General features: G+C 43.4%; 1 protein-coding gene across 12 annotated transcripts in view; it reads right to left on the bottom strand.

Moving 5' to 3' along the window:
* TCF20 (transcription factor 20) overlaps window positions 1-20,890 on the bottom strand; it is a 131,758-nt gene that overhangs the window by 50,469 nt on the left and 60,399 nt on the right. The window contains exon 1 of one of the 12 annotated variants that reach the window (XM_075750980.1): window positions 13,195-13,409. The exons of the other annotated variants lie outside the window; for them this stretch is intronic. The gene's annotated coding sequence lies outside the window, so the exon portion shown is untranslated. Of the gene's footprint in view, window positions 1-13,194; window positions 13,410-20,890 lie in introns of those variants that run through there. 12 annotated transcript variants of the gene reach the window in all.

Genomic DNA, 20,890 nt, shown 5'->3' with positions numbered 1-20,890 from the left:
AGCCCATATATAGTTGTTACATATGCTTAAGTGTCTAATAATAATACAACATCTTGCAAATCGGTGCTAATACTGGCCTTGACATGCAATCTGAATTTTGTCCCACCCAACAAAAACTTCACCAAAAGATTTCTCAAATGAGTTAAAGCTTGGCCAAGGGGATTATAACTGGTTTCCATCATCTCACTGAGACACTATGCCTTCTTTATCACAATGTCTGTACAGCTTTTTAGAAAGTCAGTATGTATGAGCTTAAATCCAAACAATTAAGGAAATGTTGCTCACAGAATGGGTGAAGAACAGATGAGCATGGCAGAAGGAACACAGTGAGCTTTGTCACTTGAGGGAGGGGAATGCTCTGTGGATTATATGAAATAAAAGTGAATGTAGCACGATATTTCCCTAAGTGGCCACAGAAAATTTCACTAAACTTGAGTCTTCCTATCTCTCAGGGGAGATGTGAACAGACATATTCAGAGTATTCAACTGCTATAATAAAAAGGTATCACATCAACAACAAAAAAGAATTGTGCACGTGGATATTATTTGACTGCCAAATTCTTCTCCCCTCTTGAAATATTTTTTCAGAATTATTTTTTAAAAAATAGTTGGATAACACCAAATTAAAAATACCCAACCAGATTTTTTGCATCTGCAAGTCTTCCTTACTCGCTACATGAACAGAACTAAAATACCATCTCCAATTTAGATCTGCACTTTCAGTGTACTGTTAAATTCATATTCCTAAACATGAAGAAGTTTGACAAGAATAAAATTTTGTTGTAAGCTTGTGGTGCTATGAAAACACGTATTTCTAGAAATACAACTAATGATCAAAGTTCAGCAGAATTTTATGTGATTTTATATATATCATTTTATTACTATGTCTTTGGTTCTTGGTCTCTATTGACAGCACAGATGCATTCTAAATAGCTTGTAAAAATCCACCAACCAATTGCTGAAAGTTATCCAACTAAATTTTTAACAGATACCACTATTTTAATAAGAACCTATGCAAATCAGTCAGATTCCATTTTATGTCAAAGATTAAATCAACAATTTTGGTTTCACATATAGGATCAGTCCTCTGCGCACTAGGTTAAGAGACGCTGCCTCCCCCACAGTGCTAACACAGCCATTCATGCAGCAAGTCAGATCATGGAACTGATAAGGTTGAAAAACAGTTCTGCAAGAGGGAAAGGCCATTTCTGAACTGACAGATCCATTCACTGTATCGTCATACAAACATCTGTACCAGCAAAACGGACACAGCAGGAACTGCTTAAGTGGCATGGCTACTGAAGTGCACTTGAAATCAGAAGTTCATATTTAAAAGGCTCTTCATCTTTAAACAACAGTCAAACAACCCTTCCCACCATCAAAATGAAAACAATACCGAACCATCAGCTCCTCATTTCTCTTCTCCAAGCTGCGGCTCAGCAGCACATCCTAACCCAATTCACTAGTCTTCTGAAAAGTTTGGCAACTTACTATATGCCTCTTATTGCAAATTCACCTCTGTCCATAACTCCAATCTCTCCATCAGTTAAACATCATGTCTGCTTCCACAATACAGCAAAATCTGAGCAACCGTTTCAAGGACAGCTCCTTATCTGCTCTTCACCTCCTCAGATACGTGAGACAAAGTGTCCAAAGCCACCACAATTCCCACCAAACCTCCACTTTTCGGTTACAAAATTGAAGACAGTGAAAAGAAGTCAATTATTAATTGCAAGAGGAAAGCAGAAGAGAGTGATCAGGGTTGCCAAGTTCTACCTGTCCAGCTCTCACTTTCATTGCAGAAATGAATCCAGTACCACAAATACTCAGAACTATACACCAGTAAAAAAAAATTATATTAAAAAAATCAAACACATTATGTTTAATTAACTTTTATAAATTGTTCATACTAAGTACTAGCCCTTGCCTTGAAAGTCTGAAATGCATTATCTCTTCAAATTATGACAAGTTGCTAAGATGAATACTTAGGTCATATTTAATATTACCTGTAGTACACATCTTTTCTATTCAATGTAGTCTATACAATTAAGTCTTTTTATTCTGTTTTACAATGCCTGGTGCAATGAGCCTATAACTAAGACTCCTGGGAACTCCTCAAGGCAAATGAAGTAAATTAACACAAAATCTCTATCAGTTATGTGCAAGTATTACAATACATGTTACGCACTGTATACAAGAATTAAATCCATTGATTAGGATGAAACCATTGTTGAGGACAATACCACCTAGTTACATTATATGCAACAACATTAAAATCAGGTAGAAATATAACCTCAATCTACTTAAAACAACAAATTAAAGAATTACCATCCAATTGCAGAAAAGCTGTACTCAAATTTATGTCCTCCAAATTTCTTACAAATAATGTTTGTTCCTTTAAGGAAGAAATTTAGCTATGCACTATACCACTTTCAAGTTTCAATAGCCAAGGTTATCATCCTTCCTATCAGTTTAGCACTTCACCCCCCTAAAGTGACACAGATTTAAAAGCAATTTGGGTGTGGAAGGTCTGCAAATACTCCTGCAATGGAAGACAAAGAAAAAAGTTAAAGCCATATGATGCTTACTGATAAAACAGTAGGAGAAAATAAAGGTTTTCTCTAACAAAAGAAAGAAGTGATTGAACTTTCCTCAAAAAAAAAAAAAATCCCAAGCATTTTAAAGACTTTCACACTAAAAAAATCCAACAAATTTTCTTTCCCTGACATCTCTCCTTGTCCCCTACAACCTATATCCTCTAAACATCACTTTGCTCATTCCTTCACCCTCTGGGTTCCACAGTATTTGTTCATGCTGGAGCCCAAAATTGAAGCAGATCCATTCCTACAATTTAAGTGTTGTCTCCTAAGAGAGACTAACAGAGAGAGACTAAGACTACAGCCACAGTTACAGGTAGACAGGAGAAACAGTTCAGATTAATACAAAATCACTTCATACATTTAAGTGATTCAACAAAAAGATTACTTCAGTGGCCACACTATTTTAAGGAGTGCCTTCCCCTTCCCAAGACTTTCATTCCCACCCCAGCACTGCAGTTTTTCTTTGGATTTTTCAGATTGGACTAGTTTCTTGAACCATCTCATTGTGCATCCCCATCGTAGTTATACTGGCATAACCACGAGACAGATGACAGAGAGGAGGCAGCACACTGCAGTGTTGGAACAAACGGTTAAGAACTCCTTAGGTTTGTACTTTTTGAAATTCCTGTATCGCTAAGCCTTAGCCTAAAGCACTTAAATTGGTTCACTCTCACCAGCATCCCCATGGACACAAAGAAAGCCTTCCAGAAGGTCTTTTTCCATGTCAATTTTATAAGGTGATTAAACTTCTAATACACCTCAGTTAAACATCTGAAATTATATGGTATAAACTTGGCCCACCCCAACCAACAAGATATTGTACTCTGCTACTTTAAATTGCAGACACTTAACTCTGTGCTTCTAAGTTCTGCTGTTCCAGCCAGAGGCATAGTGAATGACAACGGTAGTCAGACCACACCAGACACAAAATTAACTCTAATGAGCATAAGCAGTTCACAGAAGTGAACAAGCTACAAACTGCAGATCCTCTCACAACTGGGGTCTAAAGCTTTCTCCTTCTCCAGCAGATTTCAGTGTCACCACAGTGATAGTGTTGGGCAGCATTTGAGGTTGTTGATGGAGACACATTTGGAAAGTTGATGGACTAAGCGTCTCTCCTACAGCATATATCCTGAAGAAAGTGAATAGTTGAAAGCAAAGAGGAGGGATGAATTCAACACCAGAGAAGAAAGAACACCTCTACAAAAACACATTAGTGGAGGATAACAAAGACACTGTACTCTGAGCATAATTTTTGGAAATGCTAGAGTTAAGATTCCAAAGTAAGACAGAGGGAGCTTTAGATGGTCCACTACTCTGAGAATCAGTCCCATCATTTTGTTAAACTTGAGTTCCTGCAGTCATTCATCCTGTACACTGGAGAGGAGAGAAAAAACAAAACCAGAAGACTCCACCTCAGGCTGTTTCTTTCTCCAGCCTGCCTCCCCTCAAGAGGAGGCTAAATAAAGAGGGACAATTAACATAAACCATACATGATGGCTTATATATAATCATGCCATAATGCTAATGTATTCCTAGAGTTCTGTTACAAGAACATAAAGATGAGATGCTGTTTCCTCCCTTGCTCTAAAACATCCAAACATTCAATGAAAAACTGAAAAGTTTGCTACTTTGTTTTTGTTATCATCTTTCTAGCTGAAACAAGTCATTGACTTTTACCTTGAGAATTGCTCCCAATTTAATTCTTTGTGTCTTGTTAACCAACTGAGCAAAAGGTTCTTATGCCTTAGCTTATTTCAGAAGGGCAATGTATGCATGGAGCTAATCAGGAAAAATTTCATGAGTAAACACAGCCTAACAAAGTCTTTATAAACACTACAGTTCTGCGGTAAGCAAGGAAGTTTATTTCCTAATTCCTCCTCCTGTCCACATTTAGGAGCTTCCTGACCCTGTTTCTCATTGAGCTAAGAAACATGCTTTCCCTGCTGAGCTTGATCCAGATTCACTCAATTCATCTTTTTCCACCAACTTCGATAGGCTTTTGATTAGGCCCGAGTATACATATAGTTAACCTCTTCTCCTCCCCTTGCCACTTTAAGCAACTCCATTATATATACACACCCCTTTGGTTTTCACAAATTCCACCTTTCAAATGTATAGCAAACTATTTTTCTGCAAGGCAGAAAGACAAGGAAATAATCAAAATGAACACATGACAAGTCAAATGTCTATATCTAATTGGAGGATACTACCATCATTCAAAACAACATGTACTCAACAGAGCAATTTTCAAGAAAGAAAACAGTTTTGTCTCTGATAACTGGAATACATGAAGACACCAAATGTAGAAAAGCACCCCAGAGCAAAAGGGAAGAAGAGCAGAAGGCTCCCCAAACCGCAGTAAACATGATGCTGACTGAAGTGCAGAGATGCAGAATACCACACTGCGGTGGACCTCCCTGGGTCATCACCAAAGCCAAGCCCCTACCACAGCTAGCAACCAAACAATTCTGTGTCAGTAAAATTCTCTGTATGTACTCTTACAGTAAATGGGAGACTAAGAAAGCCAAAGGAAGGATGTTTCTCCATTACAATGCAGTGCTTTGGAGGGAAGGGGGATAAGGATGGCACAGTTCAGTTTTTTTCACGCAAAACAAATAGCGTCACTTTGGAGCAATTCTTAATTATGCTCCCACGGCTCTCCAGCAGTACAGAAGAGAATCTGCCACTCACTCAGCAATGCCCTGCCATACAAAGACAATCTGCTACCACCTTCTGTAATGATTTTGCCCAACTCATTTAATTCACTGCCTGCTAAGTGTCTATCATGTTTTTCAAGACCTATCTAAAAGACCATTTTTATGTAGCAATATGCACGAGGTATGGTCAGGATCAAGAACATCAGAAAACTGGATGAGCACAACATTTCATGCAAATATGCTGGAGAAGGGAAACCTCTCCACCTCCACCTGCATGGAGAGAGGGAAAACTTAACAGTGGCAAACCAAAATGTACACCATATGACAGAACACTGTTGACTTCCCTCTTTTTTCCCTTGAATGCAAGATGAGAAACAAAAGGAAAAGACATGATAATATAGAATCAGAATCATTTAGATTGGAAAAGATCCATCAAGTCCAACCATTAACCTAGCACTGCCAAGTCTACTGCTAAACCTTGTCCCTAAGTGCCACATCTACACATCTTCTTAATACCTCCGGGATATTTTTCCTAATATCCAATCTAAACCTCCCCTGGCGCAACTTGATGCCATTTCCTCTTCTCCCAAGTAACACGCAATAGGACAAGAGACTAACATCCACCAGGCTACAACCTCCTTTCAGGTGGTTGTAGAGCACGAGAAGGTCTCCCCTCAGCCTCCTCTTCTCCAGGCTAAACAACCACAGTTCCCTCAGCCACTCCTCGTAAGACTTGTGCTCCAGACCCTTCAGCAGCTTTGCTGCCCTTCTCTGGACACGCTCCAGCACCTCAGTGTCTTTTTGTACTGAGGGGCCCAAAACCGAACACAGTACTTGAGGTGCAGCCTCACCAGAGCCGAGTACATGGGGACGATCACTTCCCTACTCCTGCTGGCCACACTATTTCTGATACAAGCCAGGATGCTGTTGGCCTTCTTGGCCACCTGGGCACACTGCTGGATCATATTTGGCTGGCTGTCAACCAGCACCCCCAGGTCCTTTTCCATCAGGCAGCTTTCCAGCCACTCTTCTCCAGACCTGTAGTGTTGCATGGGGTTGTTGTGACCCATGTGCAGGACCCAACACTGAGCCTTGCTGAACCTCATACGCTTGGCCTCGGCCCATCGATCCAGCCTGTCCAGATCCCTCTGTAGAGGCTTCCTACCCTCAAGCGGATCAACACTCCCACCCAAGTTGGTGTCATCTGCAAACTTACTGAGGGTGCACTCGATTCCCTCGTTCAGATCATTGATAAAGATATTAAAGAGAACTGGTCCCAGGACTGAGCCCTGGGGACCAGTGGGGAACACCACTTGTGACCAGCCACCAACTGGATTTAACTCCACTCACCACAACTCTTTGGACCCAGCCACACAGCCAGTTTTTTACCCAGCAAAGAGTACACCTGTCCAAGCAATGAGCAGCCAGTTTTTCTAGGAGAATGCTGTGGGAAACAGGTGTCAAAGGCTTTACTAAAGTCCAGGCAGACAATATTCACAGACTCTCTCTCACCCAGCAAGTGGATCACCTTGTCATAGGAGGAGATCAGGCTGGTCAACCAGGACCTGCCTTTCATAAACCCATGCTAACTGGGCCTGATCACCTGGCTGTCATGTACATGCCATGTGATGCCACTCAAGATGATCTGCTCCATAACCAAGGTCTGACTGACAGGCCTGTAGTTCCCTGGATCCTCCTTCCGGACCTTCTTGTTGGTAGGTGTCACATTTGCCAACCTCCAGTCAACTGGGACCTCCCCAGCTAGCCAAGACTGCTGGTAAATGATGTAAAGTGGCTTGGTGAGCACTTCCACCAGCTCCCTCAGTACCCTTGTGTGGATCCAATTTGGCCCCTTAGACTTGTGTGTGTCTAAGTGGAGTAGCAGGTTGCTAACCATTTCCCCTTAGATTATGGGGGCTTCATTCTGCTCCCTGTCTTCCAGTTCAGGGAGCTGGGTACCCAGAGAACAACTGGTCTTACTAATAAAGACTGAGGCAAAGAAGCCTCAGCCTTTTCTTCATCCTTTATCATTCACTATGTTTCCCCCCCACATCCAATAAAGGATAAAGATTCTCCTTAGCCCTCCTTTTGTTGCTAATGTATTTATGGAAACATTTTTATTGTCTCTTACGGTAGTAGCCAGATTAAGTTCTCATTGGGCTTTGGCCCTTCTATTTTCTCCCTGCATAACCTCACGACACCCTTGTAGTCCTCCCAGGTTGCCCACCCCTTCCTCCAGAGGTCATAAACTCCCCTTTTTTTCCTGAGTTCCAGCCAGAGGTCTCTGTTCAGCCAGGCCAGTCATCTTCCCCACCGGCTCGTCTTTCAGCACATGGGGACAGCCTGCTCCTGTGCCTTTAAGATTTCCTTCTTGAAGAATGTCCAGCCTTCCTGGACTCCTTTGCCCTTCAGGACTGCCTCCCAAGGGACTCTGTCAACGAGGCCTTTGAAGAGGCCAAAGTTTGCCCTCTGGAAGTCCAAAGGTAGCAGTTCTGCTGACCTCCCTCCATATCTCTCCGAGAATTGAAAGCTCTTATTTCACAATTGCTGTACCTAAGGAGGCTGATGGCCTCCAACCATCAGATCCTCCACAAGTTCTTCTCTGTTCACAAACAACGGGGTCCAGCGGGGCGTCTTCCCTAGTTGGCTCCCTCAGCAGCTGTGTCAGGAAGTTATCTTCCACACACCCCAGGAACCTCCTAGACTGTTTCCTCTCCACTGTATTCTATTTCCAGCAGACAATATAATGCTGATCATGCAGAATTCACTACATTTATCAGATAACCATTTATGTTAATTAAGAAAAATCACATACAGTGTTCCCACTATTCCAGAATTTCTACTCATAGGAAACACTGTTGGACAAATTAAATCTCACGAAAATTCAAGTATATCCAGGCATTTGACCAAAGGCAACAGCAAACTGCAGATATTGAATTGGAAGCTGATTAACAGTATTTTGTTATGGTGTACAGTAGTTTATTCCTTTAAGTTCTGGCAGGTGTGACAACGCATATTTTTCTTTCAGCTAGTAAGTTTTAGGTATGTTTTTCATAGTCATTAGCAATGTTGTATATGGACACAAGCCATCTATAATCAGCTCTGCTAATACCAGCTCTCTAGTTCAGTTAAAAGCTATTACCAAGATAGAGTTTGCAGCATGTATTTTTTCAGGAAAAGTGATATGAACAATACTTCCAATAAACTGTATTAAAGCTTCTAGCATAGTAGCTCCCCATACAATTTCTAGCTAAGTACTGAACTCTTATCAGAACTCATCGGAGGGTTCTGCTTATGACTTGCAATTTACTAGCAATTAGATGACTGAGTTCATACTAGTAAAATACTCCAAAATAAATCATCATATTCCAGCACAGAATACACAATGATTCCATATGCAGTTATTGGTATGAACACAGACATGCTGCGTGCTTACAAAGAGGAGGAAAAAAACAGTCATTTTCCTAGCGTTTTTCTATGTGTTGCATCACAACACAGGCAAGAAATAATGGGCTTCTCAAATGAAGAACAGATCAAATCTCAAAGGGACTCAAGCCAGGGCTTTCAGACAAAGAACCTGGTAACATTTTTTCCACTCTTCCAATATTATCACCAGTTATAAACATTGTGGTAAAAAGAAGAAACACAAAGAGCACTGGCAAAAGCACATGCATATTCCCTGTCACCAGGTCAGGCCGACAAGAGGATGCTTATGCTTTCTTCCACCACTTAACTCTGTTCTTGAGGAATCACTAGACAAGAGGCAGGAAAAAAACAGGAGTTTTACTGCAACATGAATGCTTTGTTGTATCCAGGTCAGAACCAAAAGTTTGACTGCTTGCGCTGTTGTTCACAAATGCAGCGCAAACAAATTCAAGAGTTGGTAAAATCTAATTTTCACCTTTTTTTTGTCTTCAAAGGCAAACAGGCAACATATCACAGACTCTAGAACATCCTGAACTGATCTTATCCTCCAACAGTACAAAACAGAATCCACTTTTGATTACACATCAGCCTCAACTTTTGAGTCTTTGGGTCCAGCTTTTTTTTCCCTCCCCTCTCCTTTTTTAAAACAAAAGGAAATCCGTGTACATGCGTAGTGAAGAAAATCATATGCTTTTCCAAGTATCCCAAAACAAACCAACACATAACTTAGCGGTAAGCAGCAGTGGAAGGGCTCAGCTGAAGAAATCAAGTAGTGGTGTAGCTAGACACTAGTAAGACAATTGCACCAGCAGTGCTGTACTTGGCTGTAAGACAGAATCATCCATTTTCCCAGTCAAGACTGAAGTCTAGTCAAAAACTGTAATGGAGGGGACCCAGGTCAGAAGAATAACAGTACTAAATTTTTTTAATAAGAGTTTGATAGAAACAGAATCATACACTAGGATCCCATTACCAGAATACAATAGTCTCTCCTGCATGATTTTAGAGAAGTACAAACCTCTGCTTACATTGTGTTTGGGTCTTCTATCAGTAGTACTAAATGGTTTTCTACCAAAAAAAAAAAAAATCTACATAGCATACCAACACTATTAGAAGTGGTTAAAAGACTACCTTTATTTTTTAAGTTAGAAGCCCAAAAACTAAACCAGAAATCAATTTTTTTTTTTGAGAGAGAACTCACCAAAAACAGTCAAGAAAAAATATATTTTGCTATGGGACTACAGTTTAATCATTTGAATGGGAAGAGTTGGTTGGTCTCAGTCCAGTCTCTACCAACAAATCAGCGTATTAGTTGGCTCTTCAGAAACTGCAGCACATAATCTTTCCTGTCTCAGAGGCCAATTGCAGGATTAAGTAACACAAATTCTCACACAGCCAGTTAAGGTACACATAGAAGCCTGAGAAGCTAGCACTGCCAAAATATTTCTAAATCTTTGAAATATGTAAGAACTCAGGTTCCAAAAACATTAGTCTAATACCCTTCATAAGTTTAAAATATAATTGAACAGGGTATGAAAAAATAAATATACATTTTAATTAAAAAGCTACCCCACCCAAACGGAGATCTGGCATATCCTGTGTCAAAAGGCAAGATATGCATAAGCCAGCTATAAACTCTTAAATATACCCTTATCTCAAATTATAGGGAAGTCAAGCAAGCAGCATGAAATTATTCAAGTTTATTACATATTATGCCCTCATTCCAGATAGCAACCTGCCAAGCTGGTAGAATAGCAACAGGAATTGTGCAGTACAATTCCTATGAAGGGACCCTTCTAAGAGCAGCATTATTGCCATTTTGCCGTGCTTCATGGGTGGTTTAGTTAAACATGACCTAAAAAGGAAGGGAGAAAGTAAGTATGCAATGATTTTCTTTTTAACATTGTACCAAGAGCCCAAAAGGACTTCTTTGCACACATTTCCACAACAGGAAGAGGGAAGGAGGGGGAACCCCCCCCCCCCAAACCTACACATTTCACACTTTTTCCTACAGACACTTATCAATCATAGACAAAACCATAACAAAAAAGTTTTTACTTATACTGCTTTAAGTCTTTAAACATAATCCAAGTATTCTTTAAAATGTAGTAAAGAGGTTAATATCTCCCCAGTTCTTCAGTTGAAGTTTAAGGAAACTTCTGACTATAAAAATAGGTCTCCTTTACAACTAATACACAAACAAGTTTTCTGCTTAATTTGAATAACCTTCAGATCTTATTTATGCATTACAGAAACAGATTTACTCCATTAATAAAAATTCACCTCAAGCCTTCTTTATGAAGCATTAGTAACTAAGAAAAGGACAAAAAAAAATTCCTGACCTCCTATTAAAGACACTCATAACCAAGCTGCTCCTAGTACTTTCATTTAGGGAACCACACTTAACCTGCCCCAGGCCGCAAAGGTATATTGAAGTACATATTTCAGCAAAAATGCAGGTCTCATCAATCCCGAAGCCTCTGAAATCTGATTTAGAGATCAAAGCCCGAATTGTGTCAAAACACATACTATTCTACCAGAAAGATTTAAAGCTAAGTATTTTGAGGAATACCAAACTTGCAAAGAGGTCCAAAAGCCTCCCCTAGACATTTAAGTCTAGTAATACAAAGCCCAAAAGCTATTAGCTTGTCAGAGGTCATTCCCAAAACTAAAAGCGATAAAAATATACAGTAGCAAGTCATATTTTTTATACAAAGGGGTTGTCATACTCCCACTCTGAAGGCATAGTAGTTTGCTTGCCAGTTTAACCAGGAAACAAAAGAACGCGCATTTCATGTACCAGCAATTTACAGAAATCAGGAAATACTATTCTCTACTCATAACATTAACAAAGTTTAAGACACAGATGACTAAACTAATCAGTATCTCTCTACTTTTTTTTAATAGTAATTCCTTATGCAGTATGCTAATGCAGCTGCCTTTTTATATGCCAGCTGAACCTAACGCAGACAACAGATGAAACAATACAGCTTCAAACAACTCAGTTAAGGTGAACTAATATGGAACCCTATTTAAAGATGAAGATTGAAGAAAAAAACTCCACAAAAATATTTCAACCAAATGAAAATTCACAAGTAACAATACTAAGTAGTATTTACCACATACACTTCACAAAATGGACTTAGTTATGTTATGCAATATCCACTTATCAACCTCAGAAACCAAAGTTATCCAAAAAAAGCAGTCTACAAAATAGATGAAAAAAGCCAGCTCTTCTTGAACCAAGTTCAGCCAATATGCTACAAACCTAACCTAGAGGTTGCTGCATCTCCATCATCCAGTCACTTTATTGTTCTAGAAAGACTGGGTAAAGATGAGCCAACTGCTACATGCACACCTACACGTGGGGAAACATGCTAAAAATCAAACACTCCAAAGAACTACCCATGCATGAATCAACAGATGGCAACAAGTGACACAGACCTGAATAGCTTTCAAAACACTAGGCTAAACACAGAAAGCCCTGAAACTGATGCTCACTCCCCTCACAGGTATCTCTCTTATTTTTTCTTTTATTTTCAAAGGAGGATTAAAAAAAAAAAATGGAATGGTACAGGAAACAATACTGGAATTTAATCAAACTGCCTGCCCTTTTAAAGAAGGGGTGAATGTTATGGATAAGACGCTATACACAAGAAATAAAGGATTCTGATGGTACCAAATCTACCCACAGAGACAATCACTCGTTGATTCACATACAAGTCTGCTCCTATTTTCAACTTAATAACAGAATCCCGGTATCATTAGACAGCTCTGATACATAGGTTAAAACACTTGGGTTACATAACTTTCTCTTATTCCTTCCTTGAAGGTAAGGAAAATTAATTTCCAACTGCAGTCCTAAGCACAACTTCCAGCAAAGCAAGCAGCATTAACAACCTGATCCTCACAGCAGCCCAAACACACTATATTCCCGTTATCTCTGCAAACGGGCAACACTAGGTTAACCCTCCAGAAAGAAAAAAGCACTACAAAGCCTCAAGCGTTGGCAACACAGCCTGTTCGTCCACTGCAATTTGTGCATGGTGTGCACCCATCTTCTCCGACATTTTCAATCATTTAGCCCTTCCACGGAAGCAACAATCCCCACATCCCCATAAAAACTTCACAATTCTTGCAAAAGACCATTCTTTTGGGACACGAAAGCAAGCGGGTACCTCACCAGGGAGCACAAGGGCCTCTTTAAACACATGTAAACACACTTTTCTTTAAAGAAAAAGACGGGGGTGGGTGGGGGGACGTTTAAAGAGAACTTCCCAAGAGCCCTCTCACAAACGCTCCTCCTACCCAACACTCGCTCTCCAACTCACGGGTGAGACCCCCACATCCCGTTCCACGCAACCTCCTGCACTACCGAGGGGGCCTCGGCCTCCCCAGCGGAGGAGGTGGGGTCGGTGCTGGCGGGCTCCGCCGGGAACCCGTCCTCCCTCCCCCAGGCCTCGCACCCCGACACCCCTCAGCCCAGCCCGAGCACGGGTGCTCCTTACCTGCGACTCTTTCCCCCCCACCCCCCCCCGCCGCCGCCTATCCCCGGCGCCCCCCGCCGCCGTGGGAGGTGCGGGCGGGGCGGGGGCGGCTCAGCAACGCGGGCGGCGGGGCACCGCTGCGGGCCGGGGGCCGGGCCGGGGGCAGCGCGGGGGCCCGGGGGCGTCTCGCTCCATTCTCCCCTCACACACACAGCGAGACGCGCACACACACACACACACAGGAAATAACACGGGGTCAGCTGACCCCCGCCAGCCAATGGCGGCGGGCGCTGGGGAGCAGCGCGCGCCAGCGGGAACGGCGCGAGGCGGCGGGTCCCGGCCGGGCGAGGGAGCGGGGAGGGGGAGCGGCGCGTGCGCGCGCGCCCGTGTACATGTATGTGTGTGTGCGCGCGCGGCAGCGGGCGGGGGGGGGAGGGCGCGACGGAGCCGCGTCCCCCCCCCGCCTCACGCGCCCGCTTAAAGGCGCCGCGCGCCACCGCCCCGGGGAGGAGGAGCTTGGTGCCGCCTCCCTGCCGCGGGGACGGGCGGCTGCAGGGTTGCCCCGTCCCGTGGGCCGAGAGCGGGTGGCGCTGCACGTGGGTGAGGCGTGTCACCAACCACCACCCCCCCCCACCCCACCCCCCCTCGCGGCGGGCACCGAGATCCCCCGCCCGGCGGCCCCTCAGGGCGAAGGCGGCGCGGCTGCCACTGGATGCGGCCGGCGGGTCGGGCCGAGTCCGGCCCGAGCGGCTGGGAGGCAGAGCGGGACAGGGCGCTGGGCCCTCTGAGCAGCTGCCGGGCCCCCTTCGGCCTTTCCGAGGGAAGGACCGTGGCAGTTTCCATTTCAATCTTCTCATAAATCAATACACCACCAACAACAACCCCCCCAAGTTATTTTAAGGACCGGATTTATTCCGTTTGGCCACTTCTCCCCGCCCGGCCGCAGCTGCCTGGAAGGAGGCCGGGCGGGGAGGGCTCCCAGTGAGGCCGGGAAGCCCCCTCACCGGCCCAAAACCCCGGAGCACATCCTGAGCCGGCGGCCAGACCGCACGCCGGGGCTTGGGCGGGTCCCGAACCGGAGGTGCCTTAGCGGAGCCGCGGGGAACTCGGGGAAACAACATGGAGGCTGCAGGCGGCTCGGTGCGTGGTGCCAGGCGCGGGGCACCGGCGGCGCGCGGCCTCTCCTCCCCCTCCGCTGCCCTCCCGGCCGTGCCCAACGGGGTCACAGCGCCGCGTTCCCCGGAGCGCTCCGCGGATCCAGCGCCGCTCGGGCGATTAGAAACAGGACTCCCAGCCCTCCCGAGTCCCCTACCGGCCTTACGGTTGGGAGTTGAGTGCGTCTAGTTGTACTCTGCGCCGGAGAAACGGTTATGCTAGGTTTTGGGGTTTTAATTTTTGATAGTGAGGGGGTAGGGGTGGGGGGGCAGCTTGAGAGCAAGGATGTCAAATCATCATCATCTCCCTCATTGAAGCTTGCATGCCAGCAAAGGAAGTTCTGTGTGACACTACAGTTTCCTCCATCTGCCACTCAGAGCGATTCACATGAAAACGCAGGAGGCTGGCAGCCTGAGAAGCTCTCGGCGCCGGGCAGAGAAAGCTCGAGCATCATTTAAAACTTGCTTTGCCAGGAACTTCAGATATGACAGTTTCAATAACTGCCCTGTTTCCCAAGCTTTGTTCCCCAGATTCTCAGCAAGCCTTATTCTGAGCGACGGCTGCTGCTTACAGCTCATCCCAAAAAGCAATGAACGGCTTAGGAGGACTGTGTTGTAAGCACAGCCAGTTGACAGCTTCACTGATGGCTCCCCCACAGGTGACTTGCTCTTTATGAAAAATAAATACAAACCACCACATCTTGTACTGTGCATTATCTGTCAAAAGTAATTCAGAGACAGGCTGAAATTCTATCTAGGTAAGACTGCAATGATGGCAATAGTCTGGGGAAAACAACGGGAGCAGACAACAATTACATGCGCTCCTACCACTTGTCTTTCAAGTTAACAATTTGCGGGTGTTAGGGACTCCCCAGCTGCTGACCGGGCAGTTGTGCGGCAGGAGTTCCGCTCTGCTCCTCTTTGGACTCGATAGGCGACGGCTCCTTTTGGAAGCAAGCCTTCTGCTGTGATCTATGCCTTATCTCCCTCAGAGGAGATTACGGCGGTGTGCTCCACATCAGCTACCTGGGAATCGCAGCCGGAGCGCACAGGCACTGCCTCGCTGCGCGCTCTCGCCGTGCAGTACGCCCCTGCTCTCCTCGGCACTTGTTGCCCATTTGCAAGTAGCGTTTAAGGCACAGCGCTTCACTTATGGGAGGTGGAGGTCATTGCTTCCTTTGCCTGAAGAAGAGGCTCTGACAAGCACATTCACCGTGACAAACCGTGAGGTTGCTCTAGTCCCAAACAGCCTTAATCTTGTTGACTGCCGCGGCATGCTAAGAGCTTGGTTAGTGCAGCATTCCCTCTGGGGATCCGGGACTGTGATAAAAGCTGTAATGGGGTGGGGGAACTCGATAAGGTTTTTATAATTTGATTTTCCATTATCTGGTTTCTGATTTTGAAATGCAACATCAATTGAGGTCAATCCTTTATGTAGATTTATAAGGTAGGAGTGCTTAGAGCGCTCTAAGTGAAAGTTTAACTTACCTTAAGGTAAAACCCTTTTGTATATACAAATACATGAGAACATAGCTTATCTATATAAGCTTGGTATATCAAGGTATTTTTGACCTAATGTCCAAAATGAAGTTGCAGTATAAATAGAAAAAGTTTTGCAAAATGCTCAAAAAGGCACTATAAAACTACAAGGACAGCTAATATTCACAAGTCAAACGCTTCTCAAAGGACCAAAAATAAGTGAATTTGCATACTTAAATACCTGGATCTCTAGTCTGCTGCACAGCAGCATTTCCCATCTCCGCTAATGACTACTTATCGGTGTTACACGGGAAGTACAAGAGGAGTTGCTGTTTAAAATATTTAAAAGCTCAAAACTATATGGCTGATTTTAAAGGATGAAATGAAGTTTAAAAGAACCTAAGCTATAAATACAGGCAAATGCCACACTATCATCAGCTGGTGCACTACAGTAGGCATCACTGTAATATACAGGGTCATTAAAAGCACAGAATCAAAACAAAGTTACCAAAACTGTATTAGTTAAATATCACACGAGCAGAGATGCCCTACCCTTTGCAGCTTTTGAAGTGATGTATCAGGCTTTAACGTACAACCCCACTGAGCTTAATGGGGAATTTAATTCTCTCAGAAACTAATTTTTGGCTGTCTTGCAGACTCTGGATGAAAAAACACTGTCATTAGCACACCTTGTTCACATCACCGAGTTTTTCTTTGCCACTGAACATTTCACAGGAGAAAGAAATTCAACCTTTTGACTTGGCCATTCAGTGACAACTACTTGTCCACCATCAGTTACAAAAAAAAAAATTGTTATAAATATCACATTGTTAGTACTAATGAAGAAAGTAACCCCATCATGCTACTAGGGCTCTGATCCTGCAAATACATGATCAGGGCAGGAATCCAACATCCACGCAAGCAGTTCTGGTTCAGGGTAAAGTCAGCAGTAGTATCTATACGCTCTTAAAGCAACTCATAAGCAAATTGCCCTTCAATTCTGAAAAGAAGAAAAAAACCAGGGATTTAAGGCTAAAAATGGTTACTTACCAAACTAAACCCTTAAAGGATCAATTTTCAAATCAATGCAACAAACTAAACAGGTTTGCATGTAAACTTCCAGCAAATACAGTCCATCATTGGAGAGTAAGTGCTATAAATTGAGCAGATGCGCTACGCTACAGTCGCAAGAAAGAGTGAAGTCTCTGCTTTTAGTGCAAGAAAATCAGCTCAGCTGTAATTATACAGAGCCACTATGGTACTACCACAACAGAAACCTTCCAAATCCTACCCGTTTCCTCCCAGCCACTCTGCCCTCCACCTCCTAATCAAAGTGCTTCCAAGGACAGAGGCACAAACAAGGCAGAGACAGGCAGGAAAATGGCCTCAAGACCTGGAACCTTCCCTCTACGATGGATGGGACATTCTGGGCAAAATAAAGCCCCCTGAGCAGCCCTCGGGGTTAGTGCCATTGCTGCTACCAGTGCTGCTGTCACAGCCCACATGCAAGCAATGCTGACTCTTTTACTGCACATGAACTCTGCAATGGCAAAAGCAAACATTTTTTCCCCCGTTACGCCTTAATGTAAGGCTTACCTTGCACATCCCTTTCCCCTCTCCCACAGATCCCAGAGAAAAAAGGTCCTTCTGACCCCGAGAGGACTGACAAATGGAGATGGAGAGTCTCCTATCTTTGAGGTCGCCACTTCTGATCTAGCCGTAATTCAGTAATTACTCAGTTCATGTGGCTCTCCAGAAGCATACATTAGCAGCTTGGGAGGTGGTGGAACGGAAGGATGATACCATTCCTGACCTCAACCACCTCTCATCTCCACACACCCTCTGAGTTCCCTCTGCCTGGAAGCGGTGAGGACAGCAAGCGATGCAGCTTGGGGGACTGAGAAGAAATCTGCAGGTAACATATGCTGGAAAGACTCCAAGCACCCCAGTGTTTGTTAGAGGAAAGATGATTTCTGAATGCAGCTGGTGTGGTCCTCTGAGAGATTTCTTCTTTACAAAAGGTTTCAGTGCTGATGAAAAGCACTGAACCAGCAGCACCAGGAGGCTGAAGTCTCCGCAGACTCAGGCACGCAGATTTCTCACAGGCACGGCACCTGTCCCCTCAAAGTATTACCCTTATCCTAATCCTTTCCCCTGTTACACAATTTCATGTCATGCACGGGCTCACCACTGCACTTTTACAGCTTTCATCTAGAGGCACTTAGATGCTATGGGAATGGGCATTAGAGACTAGCTTGAAGATAGATAATACAAAAGATGACAGCAAGATCGGGCACCTACAGGTCACGCAACCAGGGACTGAAACTTATATTCACGGTGGGACAGCTACATCTTTAAGCAAGTGTAAAGCAAGGGCAGCTAGCCTGTTTCTCTTCCTCCAAGAAAGACATCAGCATGGCTGCATTCATTAACATTTCCTACCTCTCTTCCTATCTAGCCCCAGGATTTCCCATACCTTCCTCCTATTTCTTTTGCGCTTACTTCAGATAAAAAGTGTTACATCTGACCCTACGCAAGGGAGAAGCAGTATCAGTTCCTCCCAAGGAACTGCAGCAAAGGCAGGGAGGGCTCTCCTCTCATTAATTCACCAATATTGAACTTCTCCCCTTAAGACAGCCAAAGGATCTGTGCGCTTGTTGGAAAGTATTTTGGACGAGCCCAGATTCTGAACATAGTCATGTCTTGGGTGCAATGCTTGGAAGCAGCTCTCCTGCGGACACAAGAAGCATCTCTATAAGCCATAGCGTTAAGTCCTACAGCCCAGTTTCTGCAACAGAGCAACAACTTGATTGAAAGACTTCGGAGCATCTCAAAGAAAGGAAAATGATAAAGCAGCTGAAGGTAGGGAGCGTGAATCATAACAGGAGAAAAATTAAATCACCTATATGGGAGACAATTCTGCTCCATCTCTTAATACTGCAACACTTCTGTCCTCTCTTCTTCCCGTTACAAGGAGCTGATTCATGAAAATAAGATCTTTGTACCTTAAGACCTGCTCAGCTTCTTCTGCTTATTCCTTTTACCTCCTGCCAAAAAGCTGCTTCTGGTAGAATTAGAATTAGTTGCTGTGAAAGTGATTGTGATGCTGCAGACAAAAGGATCTGAGTTCAGTAAAAAAAAGTGAGAAACAACAGAAGCTGGACTTTTGAGGAAAAGCGGATCGCATTTCCATGCAGATGTCCAAAGTAATAAAGGTGGAAATTAAAATAGAAAGCCACACAAATATGATTCTCTAGCAAGACTGTCTCCAACAAGGCAGAAAAGGCCATCAATAAATCTTCATTATCTGAATTGCTAAACATATCTAAATAAAAGGAGAAATTCAAATATTAGAAGAACTCATCTTTTCAAATGGTCTTACATAAAACCAACTCTGCCTTGCCTGAACATGCTTTACAGAAAGGGATTTTTTTCCCCCTTTTACTTCTGCTGGCCTTTCACAGAGGTTTCATTTGTTCATGGTTTTTTGTTTTTTTGGTTTTTTTTTTCCCCCTCTCTACAGGGAAGTGGGAATTTCCAGGCTTAACAAGCTTAAATCCCCATGACATATAGTCCCAAATTTTAGAGGCAACTAAGATTTTGATTCTTACTTTGCTCCCTGTTGGTTTCCTCCCTGATGCATGCAATAGATGTTTTGAATCTCAGCTGTTCCAACAGGAGGGGAAAAAAAAGGCCCCTGAAGGAACAGCGTTAGTTCTTCCAGTCACCTTGCTGCTACCACACTCCAGAATTCAGGCACATGAAACAGCACATGAGAAGGGTTTGCAGCAGCAAGAGGCAAAAGCAGAGGGCAACAGACTGGACCAAAAGATCTTCTACATTCACCTGGTAAGAAGGCTGTATTTATATTGGGTAGTAGTAATCTAAGGGTCCACTGAAGATACACATTGCATGAAATCTCATTAACTTCTTGTCACAGAAACCTACTTCCGCTTTTTCTGTCACATATAGTGATGTTCTCTGGTCCCAATTCATCAGAGAGATTGGTTTATTAAAAATATTTTTAAAGTTCCACCACAGTTTACTTATCTCCTATTGCTAACAAAACATGAGGGGAAAAAAAACCCCTACTTTAAACACAACCACTTTAATTACTTAGTATCTCGAGACTCATAAAAGAGCATTCAATGCTCAAACTCTCTAATTCTACATTTCAAAAGACATTAATGTCTTATTTTAGTGCCCTGCATTACTTTAAAGTCACGCTCAAATCCAAGTCAGGATAGGGCACACGAGAACATACAGAACTTATGACTTTAAACACAACATATTCAGCTATTTATGAGCACTACCGACACACATTTGGGGGCCGGGAAAAGAAGCATATTTTCATTCAAGTCACCTAACCCAAGAGATGACAGTGCCTCAAAAGCTATCAGATAATAGTGGTAACCATCCTGGGTTAAGAAAATCAGCATTTAATTTTGTAAAGACTGGGCAGACCTATCTTTACAGTCCAAGGCACACAGTAAAATCTTAAGCAACTTGTTTCTATTTCAGGATTCAAAGAACTCTTCCAGTTACCTGCTGAAGTTCAGGTTCAACCTAACAAACCTCTGCTTATATATCTATGCTTTCATCATCCCTCTTGAAGAGATTATCTTTTGCAGCTGGGAATCCTGCTGGCACTCACATTTGTCCTGATAGGTGATTAGGACTGAAGGCCCCCCATTTAACTTTTCTGTAAAGTTAAATAGTAATAGTAAAGCTAAATAGCTCATAGTAATTAGACCTAAACAAAACACTGTCAGTTCCATCAAGGCTCTGAAAATAAGGTAGGCACTTCTTAGGACATCACCAGCAAGCTCAGAAGCAAGAACAGAAGCCTCAGCAAGCACAATTCATGTCAACCTACCAACTCAATGAGTTCTAGCAAGTTTTAGAAATAACCCAAACTCACAAATAAGAAAACAAGCTATCCCAACACAAACACTTTCAAAAGGAGCAGCAGCATTTGGGGGGGGGGGGGGGTGGGCTGCAGTCCTCAAGACAGTCCCCTAACAACCCTGGTTGAACCCAGTTCTAATGAAGAGATTCTTCTTACGTTGGTGGAGAGAAAGCAT

This window comes from Balearica regulorum, chromosome 1, assembly GCF_011004875.1.
Source record: "Balearica regulorum gibbericeps isolate bBalReg1 chromosome 1, bBalReg1.pri, whole genome shotgun sequence".
NCBI lineage: Eukaryota > Metazoa > Chordata > Aves > Gruiformes > Gruidae > Balearica > Balearica regulorum.
Note: the sequence above shows the minus strand (reverse complement) of the source record. Positions and strands in the feature narration are given on the sequence as shown.